This window comes from Pygocentrus nattereri, chromosome 9 (genome assembly GCF_015220715.1).
Source record: "Pygocentrus nattereri isolate fPygNat1 chromosome 9, fPygNat1.pri, whole genome shotgun sequence".
Classification (NCBI taxonomy): Eukaryota; Metazoa; Chordata; class Actinopteri; order Characiformes; family Serrasalmidae; genus Pygocentrus; species Pygocentrus nattereri.
In genome coordinates, this window is record NC_051219.1 from 2723977 (window position 1) to 2736216 (window position 12240).

General features: G+C 43.3%; 2 protein-coding genes across 2 annotated transcripts in view; one reads left to right on the top strand and one right to left on the bottom strand.

The window, feature by feature from the left end:
* The window catches only part of LOC108416094 (butyrophilin subfamily 3 member A2-like), a 534853-nt gene that overhangs the window by 385037 nt on the left and 137576 nt on the right, over positions 1-12240 (bottom strand). The window lies entirely within an intron of this gene.
* Positions 1-12240, top strand: part of LOC108415843 (butyrophilin-like protein 3) — a 116590-nt gene that overhangs the window by 37440 nt on the left and 66910 nt on the right. The gene's annotated exons all lie outside the window — the stretch shown is intronic.

Below are 12240 nucleotides of genomic sequence, written 5' to 3' on the forward strand. Positions count from 1 at the left end.
CAGCAGAGGATCTGATACTGTATAATCCACTGAGATCAGCGTAGAGTGACGGAGATCCACACGCTGTAATCAGCAGAGGATCTGATACTGTATAATCCACTGAGATCAGCGTAGAGTGAAGGAGATCCACACACTGTAATCAGCAGAGGATCTGATACTGTATAATCCACTGAGATCAGCGTAGAGTGAAGGAGATCCACACGCTGTAATCAGCAGAGGATCAGATACTGTATAATCCACTGAGATCAGCGTAGAGTGAAGGAGATCCACACGCTGTAATCAGCAGAGGATCTGATACTGTATAATCCACTGAGATCAGTGTAGAGTGAAGGAGATCCACACGCTGTAATCAGCAGAGGATCTGATACTGTATAATCTACTGAGATCAGCGTAGAGTGAAGGAGAACCACACACTGTAATCAGCAGAGGATCTGATACTGTATAATCCACTGAGATCAGCGTAGAGTGAAGGAGAACCACACACTGTAATCAGCAGAGGATCTGATACTGTATAATCCACTGAGATCAGCGTAGAGTGAAGGAGATCCACACAGCTGTAATCAGCAGAGGATCTGATACTGTATAATCCACTGAGATCAGCGTAGAGTGAAGGAGATCCACACGCTGTAATCAGCAGAGGATCTGATACTGTATAATCCACTGAGATCAGCGTAGAGTGAAGGAGATCCACACGCTGTAATCAGCAGAGGATCTGATACTGTATAATCCACTGAGATCAGCGTAGAGTGAAGGAGAACCACACACTGTAATCAGCAGAGGATCTGATACTGTATAATCCACTGAGATCAGCGTAGAGTGAAGGAGATCCACACGCTGTAATCAGCAGAGGATCTGATACTGTATAATCCACTGAGATCAGCGTAGAGTGAAGGAGATCCACACGCTGTAATCAGCAGAGGATCTGATACTGTATAATCCACTGAGATCAGCGTAGAGTGAAGGAGATCCACACGCTGTAATCAGCAGAGGATCTGATACTGTATAATCCACTGAGATCAGCGTAGAGTGAAGGAGATCCACACGCTGTAATCAGCAGAGGATCAGATACTGTATAATCCACTGAGATCAGCGTAGAGTGAAGGAGATCCACACGCTGTAATCAGCAGAGGATCTGATACTGTATAATCCACTGAGATCAGCGTAGAGTGAAGGAGAACCACACGCTGTAATCAGCAGAGGATCTGATACTGTATAATCCACTGAGATCAGCGTAGAGTGAAGGAGATCCACACGCTGTAATCAAGCAGAGGATCTGATACTGTATAATCCACTGAGATCAGCGTAGAGTGAAGGAGGATCCACACACTGTAATCAGCAGAGGATCTGATACTGTATAATCCACTGAGATCAGCGTAGAGTGAAGGAGATCCACACCTGTAATCAGCAGGAGGATCTGATACTGTATAATCCACTGAGATCAGCGTAGAGTGAAGGAGATCCACACGCTGTAATCAGCAGAGCATCTGATACTGTATAATCCACTGAGATCAGCGTAGAGTGAAGGAGATCCACACACTGTAATCAGCAGAGGATCCGATACTGTATAATCCACTGAGATCAGCGTAGAGTGAAGGAGAACCACACGCTGTAATCAGCAGAGGATCTGATACTGTATAATCCACTGAGATCAGCGTAGAGTGAAGGAGATCTACACGCTGTAATCAGCAGAGGATCTGATACTGTATAATCCACTGAGATCAGCGTAGAGTGAAGGAGAACCACACGCTGTAATCAGCAGAGGATCTGATACTGTATAATCCACTGAGATCAGCGTAGAGTGAAGGAGAACCACACGCTGTAATCAGCAGAGGATCTGATACTGTATAATCCACTGAGATCAGCGTAGAGTGAAGGAGATCCACACGCTGTAATCAGCAGAGGATCTGATACTGTATAATCCACTGAGATCAGCGTAGAGTGAAGGAGAACCACACGCTGTAATCAGCAGAGGATCTGATACTGTATAATCCACTGAGATCAGCGTAGAGTGAAGGAGATCCACACGCTGTAATCAGCAGAGGATCTGATACTGTATAATCCACTGAGATCAGCGTAGAGTGAAGGAGATCCACACACTGTAATCAGCAGAGGATCTGATACTGTATAATCCACTGAGATCAGCGTAGAGTGAAGGAGAACCACACACTGTAATCAGCAGAGGATCTGATACTGTATAATCCACTGAGATCAGCGTAGAGTGAAGGAGAACCACACGCTGTAATCAGCAGAGGATCTGATACTGTATAATCCACTGAGATCAGCGTAGAGTGAAGGAGATCCACACGCTGTAATCAGCAGAGGATCTGATACTGTATAATCCACTGAGATCAGCGTAGAGTGAAGGAGAACCACACGCTGTAATCAGCAGAGGATCTGATACTGTATAATCCACTGAGATCAGCGTAGAGTGAAGGAGATCTACACGCTGTAATCAGCAGAGGATCTGATACTGTATAATCCACTGAGATCAGCGTAGAGTGAAGGAGATCCACACACTGTAATCAGCAGAGGATCTGATACTGTATAATCCACTGAGATCAGCGTAGAGTGAAGGAGGTCCACACACTGTAATCAGCAGAGGATCTGATACTGTATAATCCACTGAGATCAGCGTAGAGTGAAGGAGGTCCACACACTGTAATCAGTAGCAAACAAGCATTATTTAAACAAACAAGGTAAACAGACACAGAAACAAAAAAATCACACAAACCTGTCTCTCAGTGAAAAGTGCCTGCCATCTGATCTTTCTTCATTGCTTGAATGTCTAACTCTTGAATTACAGCAGCAGTGACTGTTGTACAGTTGCTTATTGTACAGTTGTGCTTAACCAGTACAATTTCAATCAATTTTGGTGTGAACTCTTCAGCAATGGAACAAATACTGCAGAGTTCATTTAGAATTTCTTGAGTTGTTACATTAGACACATGAAGAACTGTTTGCATCTGAAGTAAGAGGGATGCTAATTTGTGCTGAAGCAAATCATGCAGCTCTTCATCATACTGCACATCATAATTTGATGCAGACAAGTCAACAAAGTCCAAATGTGCCTCGGAAGTTGGGTTTTCAGAGTTTGAGACACCAGGAGTGGAGGTCTGGTGAATGTCTCCATGAAAATTCTCTATGGTACACAAACGATGATGTTTACTCCTGTGGGCATGGAAAGTGCTATATACACTGGACTGAAAGTTGCAGTCTTTAAAAGGGGCACTTTACAGTCTCCTTATTTCGGAGATGGATTTTTAAGTGTACAAAATACTGTGTAATATTGCAGGTCTCAGAATAATTACACAGATCTCAGTTCAGCTTTCAAGTCAGATGTTTCTTCAAGGCAAGTTCACTTCTGAATGAGCACACAATCTTCATGGATGCAGGGAAGGGGACAATTGCTTTCCTTCATGACAGTGGTTTAATTTGTAATGCGTGAACAGAGCATGCTGGCTGGGAGATGAGAGAGCAGATTTTACAACCCCACCTCATAAGCAAGGGCACTTCACTTCAACAAGCCAGTGATTCTGTAAAGAAAGCATAGAAACAATTACTGAAACAAAACTAAACTTCAAACACTAACTAAAGCAGATAAAATTTCTAGACAACATCAGTTGATTTCATACACTAAACATGCAAATCGTTTTAAAGCATCCACTAAAAGGTAAAATGCAAACTGCCTGTAAAACATTAAAACTTCTAATATTACTGCTGACAGCCCAGGATTAGTGATTATTGTGGACTGTTTGCCTAATATACATGCTTAATACACAATACTTTATTTTATAATTACACTCCTTTAAATGAACCCAAGTTCGTTTGCTTCCAGTCACTAAAATCTTGCCACACTACTACTAACACAGAGAATTTTCACAAGCACTTCTTACTCTAAATGACCTTTCATTTAGCTCAGCTCTGGAGGAAAACACTACACAACCTCATGGAGCTTCCTGAATCTACAGTGAGTTTTGTCTGCATTTAGGACATTTTAAAAGAGAATGACATTAACGACATTTTTACTGGCCGACTGTCCTTTTATCTACGTTTTACTGCTCCTTAAACTTAACATTGGTGACAGTTTATCAGTTGGTCTCTACCTTCCATTCTCACAGCTCTGAACAGTGTCTGTTGAGAAGTCAGGGCCGTGTTCAGTGATTTATACAGAAGTCTCACATCAGCTGGACAACAGTGACACTGACACAGCTGACCCTTCAATATCAGAGCACACATCACAAGGACCAACATCACAGCTGTGAAATGGTAATTTAAAAGGTGATCACTGGATAGAACAGCAGGATACTGGTGTTCATACCCAACATCCAGGGGATGGCGCTTGGTTTTAAAGGTGACCCAGAAGAGGTGTGAGGTTTGGACGTGATGGAGACTAACATGGTATGGAGTTGGGTGAAAGGGGTGGGGAGATGAGGTAATCACCCCAGAGTGGGATGAAATAGGATGTAGAGTAGAAAAAACGTCCATGTTCATCCAAGTGCTGAGACGACATACTCGGCGTGAAATTTAGCTTGGAGTGCTAGCTAGTTTAGCCTGCTACAGAAACCATTCCTCACTGAATCGTTAGCGGGATCTTAATCAGCGCTGATGAACTTCTGAACTGGGGAGAGCAGATAATCTGTGTGAACAACAAAAAACTTCAGTCATACAGCAAACGCTGGAAAGCAGAGTTAGCTAGACTAGCTAGCGTAGCCTGGCATTTCCCTCTCCCTCATTTGTCTTCAGCTTTCAGACAGTTTATGACCCGGTTAGGAGCGGAACATGGCCCATTCTGAGTCAATGTCCCCCACCTCCCCCGGTATCTGGTCAAAGTTCTGACGGAGGTGTGAGTTGAAGATCAATCTGACAGGTTCTTCTGCTAGACGTTCCCAGCAAACCCTCACTATGCGTTTGGGCTTGCCTGGTCTGACCGGCATCTTCCCCCACCACCTGATCCAACTCACCACCAGGTGGTGATCAGTTGACAGCTCAGCTCCTCTCTTTACCCGAGTGTCCAAAACACATGGCCGCAAGTCCGATGACATGACTACAAAGTCAATCATTGAACTGCAGCCTAGGGTGTCCTGGTGCCATGTGCACTTATCAATCAATCAATCAATCAACCTTTATTTTGACTCGGAAGTACATTGAGGGCAACCCTCATTTTCAATGTAGCTGAGCATTTACAAAAACAGGGATTAACATGACAAAGAAAATAATAACTACATTTAATCATTTTAAATTAAAAGAAAATTTAAAATAACAGTGAATAAAAGATAAAAGTAGATAAAAATAGAACTTGAGATTTAAATGGTAAGAAATTAAAATAGATAAGAAATTAGTAAAGTAATAGTACAATATCACAAATTAAAAAAAGTAATCATAAAAACAAAATAAAATGAGAGGAAATAAATAAATAAATAAAAAGATAAAAAACTAAGGAGAACTAACACAAAAATAAAAGTTACAAATAAATATAATTAAGTAAAACAGGTACAGGCTGTCTGAAGGTGGTTTGATATTAAAAGTTTAAAATGACTGAGTGACACCAGTGAGCCGAGTTTTAGTGTGTCCTGTAGTGAATTCCAGCTGGTGCTGTGACTAAAAGCAGATTTTCCCAGTTCAGTAAAAACTCTTGGTACCTGGCAGCTGATCCAGTTACTAGAGTGAGTCTGATAATTACTGTTATTTGTATTCATCAGTGAAGTGATGTATTCTGGCAAATGACCGGAGAGTGTCTTATAAATAAAAATAAACCAGTGTGTTTCCCTTCGTACCGTTAAAGAGGGCCACCCAACTTTCGCATACAGCTCACAGTGTTGAGTTCTGTACGGATCTCCAGTGATGACCCTCAGGGCAGAGTGATACACTGGGTCCAGTAATTTGAGAGAGCTGGAGGAGCATATTTATAGATAACGTCGCCATAGTCCAGCACTGATAGTAAGGCTGCTTCAACTAGTCTTTTTCTGGCGTGCATGGGGAAACAGGACTTATGTCTATAAAAATAACCCAGCTTCTGTCGCATTTACTGACTAGTTTATTTATGTGTGGTTTAAAACTGAGTTTATCGTCCAGCCATATGCCAAGGTATTTATATTCCGTGACTCTCTCAATAGTGGATCCTGCCAGGGTAGTAATATTTACAGTACTAAAATCAGTATTAAAAGTTCTGGAAAACAGCATGAACGTTTTCGTGGCATTTAAAACTAGTTTGTGCTTATATAACGCCACCTGCAGAGCATTAAATGAGCTCTGTCATTTTCTTGTTGCAGCATGAATAGAATCAGCTGAGCAATATAAAATCATGTCATCTGCATAAAGGTGAATTTTGCAGTCTGAGGTTGAAGCAGAGGCAGCTATATCATTTATGTAGATATTAAATAAGACTGGACCCAAAATTGAACCTTGTGGTACTCCTTTAGATACAGATACCAACTCTGATTTATAATTATTCAATGCCATGCATTGATTTCTGTCAGTGAGGTAGTTTTGGGTCCAGTCCAGCGCAGCTGCATCAAAGCCAATCTTTTCTAAGTTCCGTAAAAGAAGAGTGTGATCAACTGTGTCGAATGCTTTTGTTAAGTCAATAAAAACAGCTGCACAATGTTTCTTCTTGTCTATGTCTGAATAAAGATTGTTTAAAACCAGTGTTGTAGCAGAGATAGTGCTGTGACCTTCTCTGAAACCAGACTGATATTTAGATAAAACAGAATTTTCATGAAGAAATGATTTCAGTTGCTGGTTCACTAGAGATTCTAACATTTTTGCTAAACACGACAGTTTTGAGATTGGCCTATAATTATTCAGATCTGTTGTCTCACCACCTTTATGCAGAGGAATTACATGAGCTGTTTTCCAGACCCTGGGAATTCTGCAAGATAAAACGGAAAGATTAAAAATGTATAAAATGTATTCTAAAGTAATCAGGGCTGCGAGACGCAATAAAAAGGGGTCCAGCCCATCTTCTCCAGTGGCTTTTCATGGATTAATTTTAGCCAGGGCATTAGCAGCTAAGTATGGAGAAAATGGCTGGAGTGAGAAGAGACCATGCATTTTAGAAACAGTAGAGCTGAGATCAGTTTTATTCAATGGGTTTGTGCTGTTCTTATCAAAGATGTGGCCGGCTGCAGCAAAATGTGAGTTAAAAGCTTGACCTATTTCCTTCTGGGCAGAAATCAGCTGATTGTCAACTAAAACGCTGGTTGGAAAAAGGGGGGAATTCTTTTTTAGAGAATTTACTATTTTCCAGAAGTTTTGAGGGTTTCTAGTGCTGGTGATTAAGCTGAGGTGATATTCTGATTTAGCTTTTCTAACAGCAGAAGTACATTTATTTCTCAGCTGTCTAAAGGTGAGCCAGTGGTCTCTCTCCCCTGAGCGTCTAGCAGTTGACCAAGCTTTATTTCTGGCCTTAAACAATGAGGAAACCTCACCCGTAAACCAGGGACTCGATCTGTCTCTGACTCTTGACTTTTTGAATGGGGCATGTTTGTTTACCACTGTTAGGAAAGTTTTACTGAAGTGGTTTAGTGCCCCATCAACACCTGAGATTTCTAGTGTAAGGTGGATTTCACTCATTGCTAAGTCAGAAAGGAAAGCTTGCTCATTAAAATGATTCAAATTTCTTCTAACCACCAACCGAGAGCCTGTTTTGTTATGGACATCCTTGTGTTCAAACATGGTGTTCGTGATGGACAAACTGTGGTTTGCATAGAAGTCCAAAAACTGAACACCACTCGGGTTCAGATCAGAGAGGCCATTCCTCCCAATCACACCGCTCCAGGTCTCACTGTCATTGCCCACGTGAGCGTTGAAGTCCCCCAGTAGGACAGTAGAGTCTCCAGGAGGAGCACTTTCAAGCACCCTTCCCAAGGACTCTAAGAAGGCTGGGTACTCTGAACTGCTGTTTGGTGCATAAGCACAGACAGCAGTCAGGACTGGTTCCCCAACCCGAAGGCGTAGGGAAGCTACCCTCTCGTCCACCGGAGAAAACCCCAACATACAGGCACCGAGTCGAGGGGCTATGAGAAAGCCCACACCTGCCTACCGCCTCTCACCATGGGCAACTCCAGAAAAGAATAAAGTCCAGCCCCTCTCAAGGAGATTGGACCCAGAGCCCAAGCTGTGTGTTGAGGTGAGCCCGACTATATCTAGCCGGTATCTCTCAACCTCGCGCACCAACTCAGGCTCCTTCCCCGCCAGTGAGGTAACGTTCCAAGTTCCAAAAGCCAGTTTCAGCAACCGAGGATCAGAACGCCAAGGCCCACGCCTTCGGACACTGCCCGATCCACAACGCACCGAACCCCTACTACTGCCCCTCCCATTGGTGGTGGGTCGATGGGAGGGGGGACTCATGTAACTCCTTCGGGCTGGGCCCGGCCGGGCACCATGAGTAAATGCCCCTCCCCCAGGCCTGGCTCCAGGGTGGGGCCCCGGTAACCCTATTCCGGGCAGGGTACACAAGTCCTGTTTTTGTGTCTTCATAGGGGTTATTATGGATCACACTTTGTCTGGCCTGTCACCTAAGACCAGTTTACCATGGGAGACCCTACCAGGAGCTTTTGCTCCAGACAACATAGCTCCTAGGATCATTCAAGCATGGAAACCCCTCTACCACGATAAGGTGGTGATCCATGGAGAGGTGTTATTATCATCATTATTATTATTATTATTATTATTATCATCATTATTATTATTATTATTATGTGGCATTACAGGTTCTATTTTGCCTGTTCCAACTTATGAAATCTCAGGAAACTGAAAATGTCATTCATATCGTGAAAATATCTTGAGGTATTATGATGTAATATATTGTTATATCGCTCACGCCTACTGTGGGATGAGGCGTGAACATCAGAATCTGAAGGATCTGGAGAAGCTGAAGGATCCTCTGTGTGGAGGATTAATCTCAGATCTCTTGCTGTGTGTTCCAGCCTTGGGGCGATAAACAATATTATCGAATATCACAATCATTTCAACCAGAGACGATATTTAAGTAATTTATAGTTTTATCTTTTATCATGTACCCAACCCTCACATGGGTGTTTTTCTTTCTCTTTTTTTTGTTGTTCTTTGCGTTTAAACATTGACTTTGTACAAGCATTATAATCTGTTAAATTTTAGACCTAAGCTATAACACTAAAGATGGCAGTTAAGTTTAGACCATGCAAACAAAACTACTTAACTACAGGTATATGTTTTTAAACGCCACTGGAAAAAATTAGAATGTAGAGTTTCAGTCTGGCAAAGAATGCTGGGTATATGCAAATGAAACACTTTAAGTGGTGAAAAATGGATGAGCTTGTGGAGAAGAAGGCTGTTACTGTGCCAGCTTGGCAATATTTTGATTTCCAGCCAGATGAACATGGAGAACTGTTAGATGTTAAGTGTTGCATGTCGTCTATGCAGAAAACTGAACATCACCAAAGGCAGCAGTACTACCAATCAAGCCCATCTCAGGAGACATCATCCAGCTCAGTGTGCTAAACTGGGTCCGGTATAAAGAGAAGGCAGTTTGGTCAGATCAGTGAAACACAAGTGTTTTCACACAATGTACAAAGTACAAACCTAACGGCGCAAAGTGGCGAGATGGCACTACCAGTGTAACCCGTTACAGAGTGAAGGGTCTGCTGCCGTTCAACACAGTCGAAAAGTCTTGATTCAGAGAAATGTTACAGACCTTGAATCCACAGTATGAGCTGTCAAGCCACAGGTACTTCAGCAAGACGGCGGCAACCTGTTTGAGCTGAGGTTGAGCGTTTGATCGAGACGGCGGTTCCCAAGATGTTTGAGCTGAAGTTGAGCGCCTGATCGGAAAGGTGGTGCCCAAGATGTTTGAGCTGAAGTTGAGCGTTTGATCGAGACAGCGGCGCCTGAGATGTTTGAGCTGAAGTTGATTTTCTGCTATAAATCAAAATAAAATCTTGGCCCAAGTCGTCTGCCTGATGCCTAATGAATTAAATTGCTGTTGTCACGAGAGCAGAAATGCTTGTTGGTAAAAAGTTAAAAACGATGAAAAACAAATGACGATATTTGTGCATGAAACAATTTAATAATAATTATACTACTACTACTAATTATTATTATTATTATTATTATTTCTTCTATTACATAACTTTTCTCCAGAATTAGGATTCACTGCTATAGTTCTTTTGCTGTTACACTGAGACGCAGAAGTTCACAAAGGCTGCAGTAAAAGTGTCACATGACTGACGCGGGTGGAAGGAAGCGGGTGGAAGGTCACCCGCTCACTTGCATTGTTCCTCTCCCAAAGACGCCACGACCCAGTGACGCCAAGGACTACAGGCCAGTGGCACTGACGTCTCATGTCATGAAGACCATGGAGAGGCTCGTCTTGGATCAGCTCCGACCCATAGTCCAGCCTTTTCTAGATCCCCTCCAGTTTGCCTATCAGCCCCGCCTGGGAGTTGAAGACGCCATCATCTACCTGCTCAACAGAGTTTATGCTCACCTGGATAAGCCAGCCAGCTCTGTGAGGGTCATGTTTTTACTTCTCCAGCGCATTTAACACTGTCTGGCCTGCTCTTCTGGGCGATAAGCTCACAGTGATGCAGGTAGATGCCCCCTTGTGTCCTGGATTGTTGACTATCTGACCGGCAGACCACAGTATGTACGCCTGCAGCACTGTGTGTCGGACAGAGTGGTCAGCAACACTGGAGTTCCACAAGGTACTGTCCTCTCTCCCTTCCTCTTCACCCTCTACACCACGGACTTCAGCTACTGCACAGAGACTTGCCACCTTCAGAAGTTTTCTGATGACTCTGCAATAGTTGGATGTATCAGCAAGAGTGATGAGGATGAGTTCAGGGCAACGGTGAAGGACTTTGTCGCATGGTGCGAGCGGAACCACCCGCAGCTCAATGTGACAAAGACAAAGGAACTGGTGGTGGACCTGAGGAGGGACAAGGCATCGGTGACCCCTGTGTCCATCAGCGGGGTCAGTGTGGACACTGTGGATGATTACAAATATCTGGGTGTGTATATTGACAATAAACTGGACTGGGCTAAGAACACTGACGCCCTCTACAGGAAGGGCCAAGGTCGTCTCTATTTTCTGAGGCGCCTGAGGTCCTTCAACATCTGCCGGACTTTGCTCAGGATCTTCTGTGAGTCTGTGGTGGCGAGTGCTGTCCTCTATGCTGCTGCATGCTGGGGAAGCAGGCTGAGGGTGGCAGACGCCAACAGACTCAACAGACTGATCCGCAAGGCCGGTGATGTTGTGGGTGTGGAGCTGGACTCGCTGAAGGCCGTGTCGGAGAGGAGGACGCTGTCTAAGCTGCAGGCCGTTACGGACAATGGCTCCCACCCACTCTACGACACAGTGATGAGACACAGGAGCTCATTCAGCTCAAGACTCATTCTACTGAAATGACCACAGAGCAGCACAGGAAGTCATTCTTACCTGTGGCCATCAAACTCTATCACTCCTCCCTCAGTGTGTGATTCACAAACTCAATACGAAACTGTTCATATGTGCAATAACAACAACTGTGTGTGCAAAAACTCAGAGAGACACTAACTTCATTTAAATAACTGTAACTGCTTTATACCTGATGTTTCATATTACTATCACAATCACCGCCACCTTACTATATTCTTAAGTGCTTAAATCTGGTGTACATACTGTAAATTCTCTATATTGTCTTAAATTATTAGTAAAGTGTTTATTTTTACATAAATGGCTGCAACTGTAACAACTGCAATTTCCCCCTGGGATCAATAAAGGAATCTGAATCTGAATCAATTCATTTTTAGCACAATAATCTTGTTTATGGCAGTAATTCTGGAGGCGATGATGGTTTGTCTAAATTGACACTATCGCCCAAGCCGGGTGTTCTCCACTCTCATTAGAGGAGAGACTCCGATCTGCTGTCTCTCCAGAGGGAGGCGGCACAGTGTTCAATGAAGGGGGGCCAACAGCTGTGACGCTGATTTAGGGATTGCCTTCAGTCGTTCTTCATGTAAATGCTGGACGCTTGGTAATATTTTACATCAACAATGAAAAGAATCAGCAATAAAGAAGGTTTTACAGCTTTGCTCCTGTTTACTAGGAGTGCCAATATTAGTGGAGGCCACAGTAACAGTAGAACAGTGGACGTACTTTATTACATACACACTGGTAGAAACTCTCACTGCAGCTGTTCCACCTTCCTCTTAAGCCCTTATCACACTGTGGTTTAGTTCATTCTACTGACTCTGCCCACATCATAAACACCACAGGACACA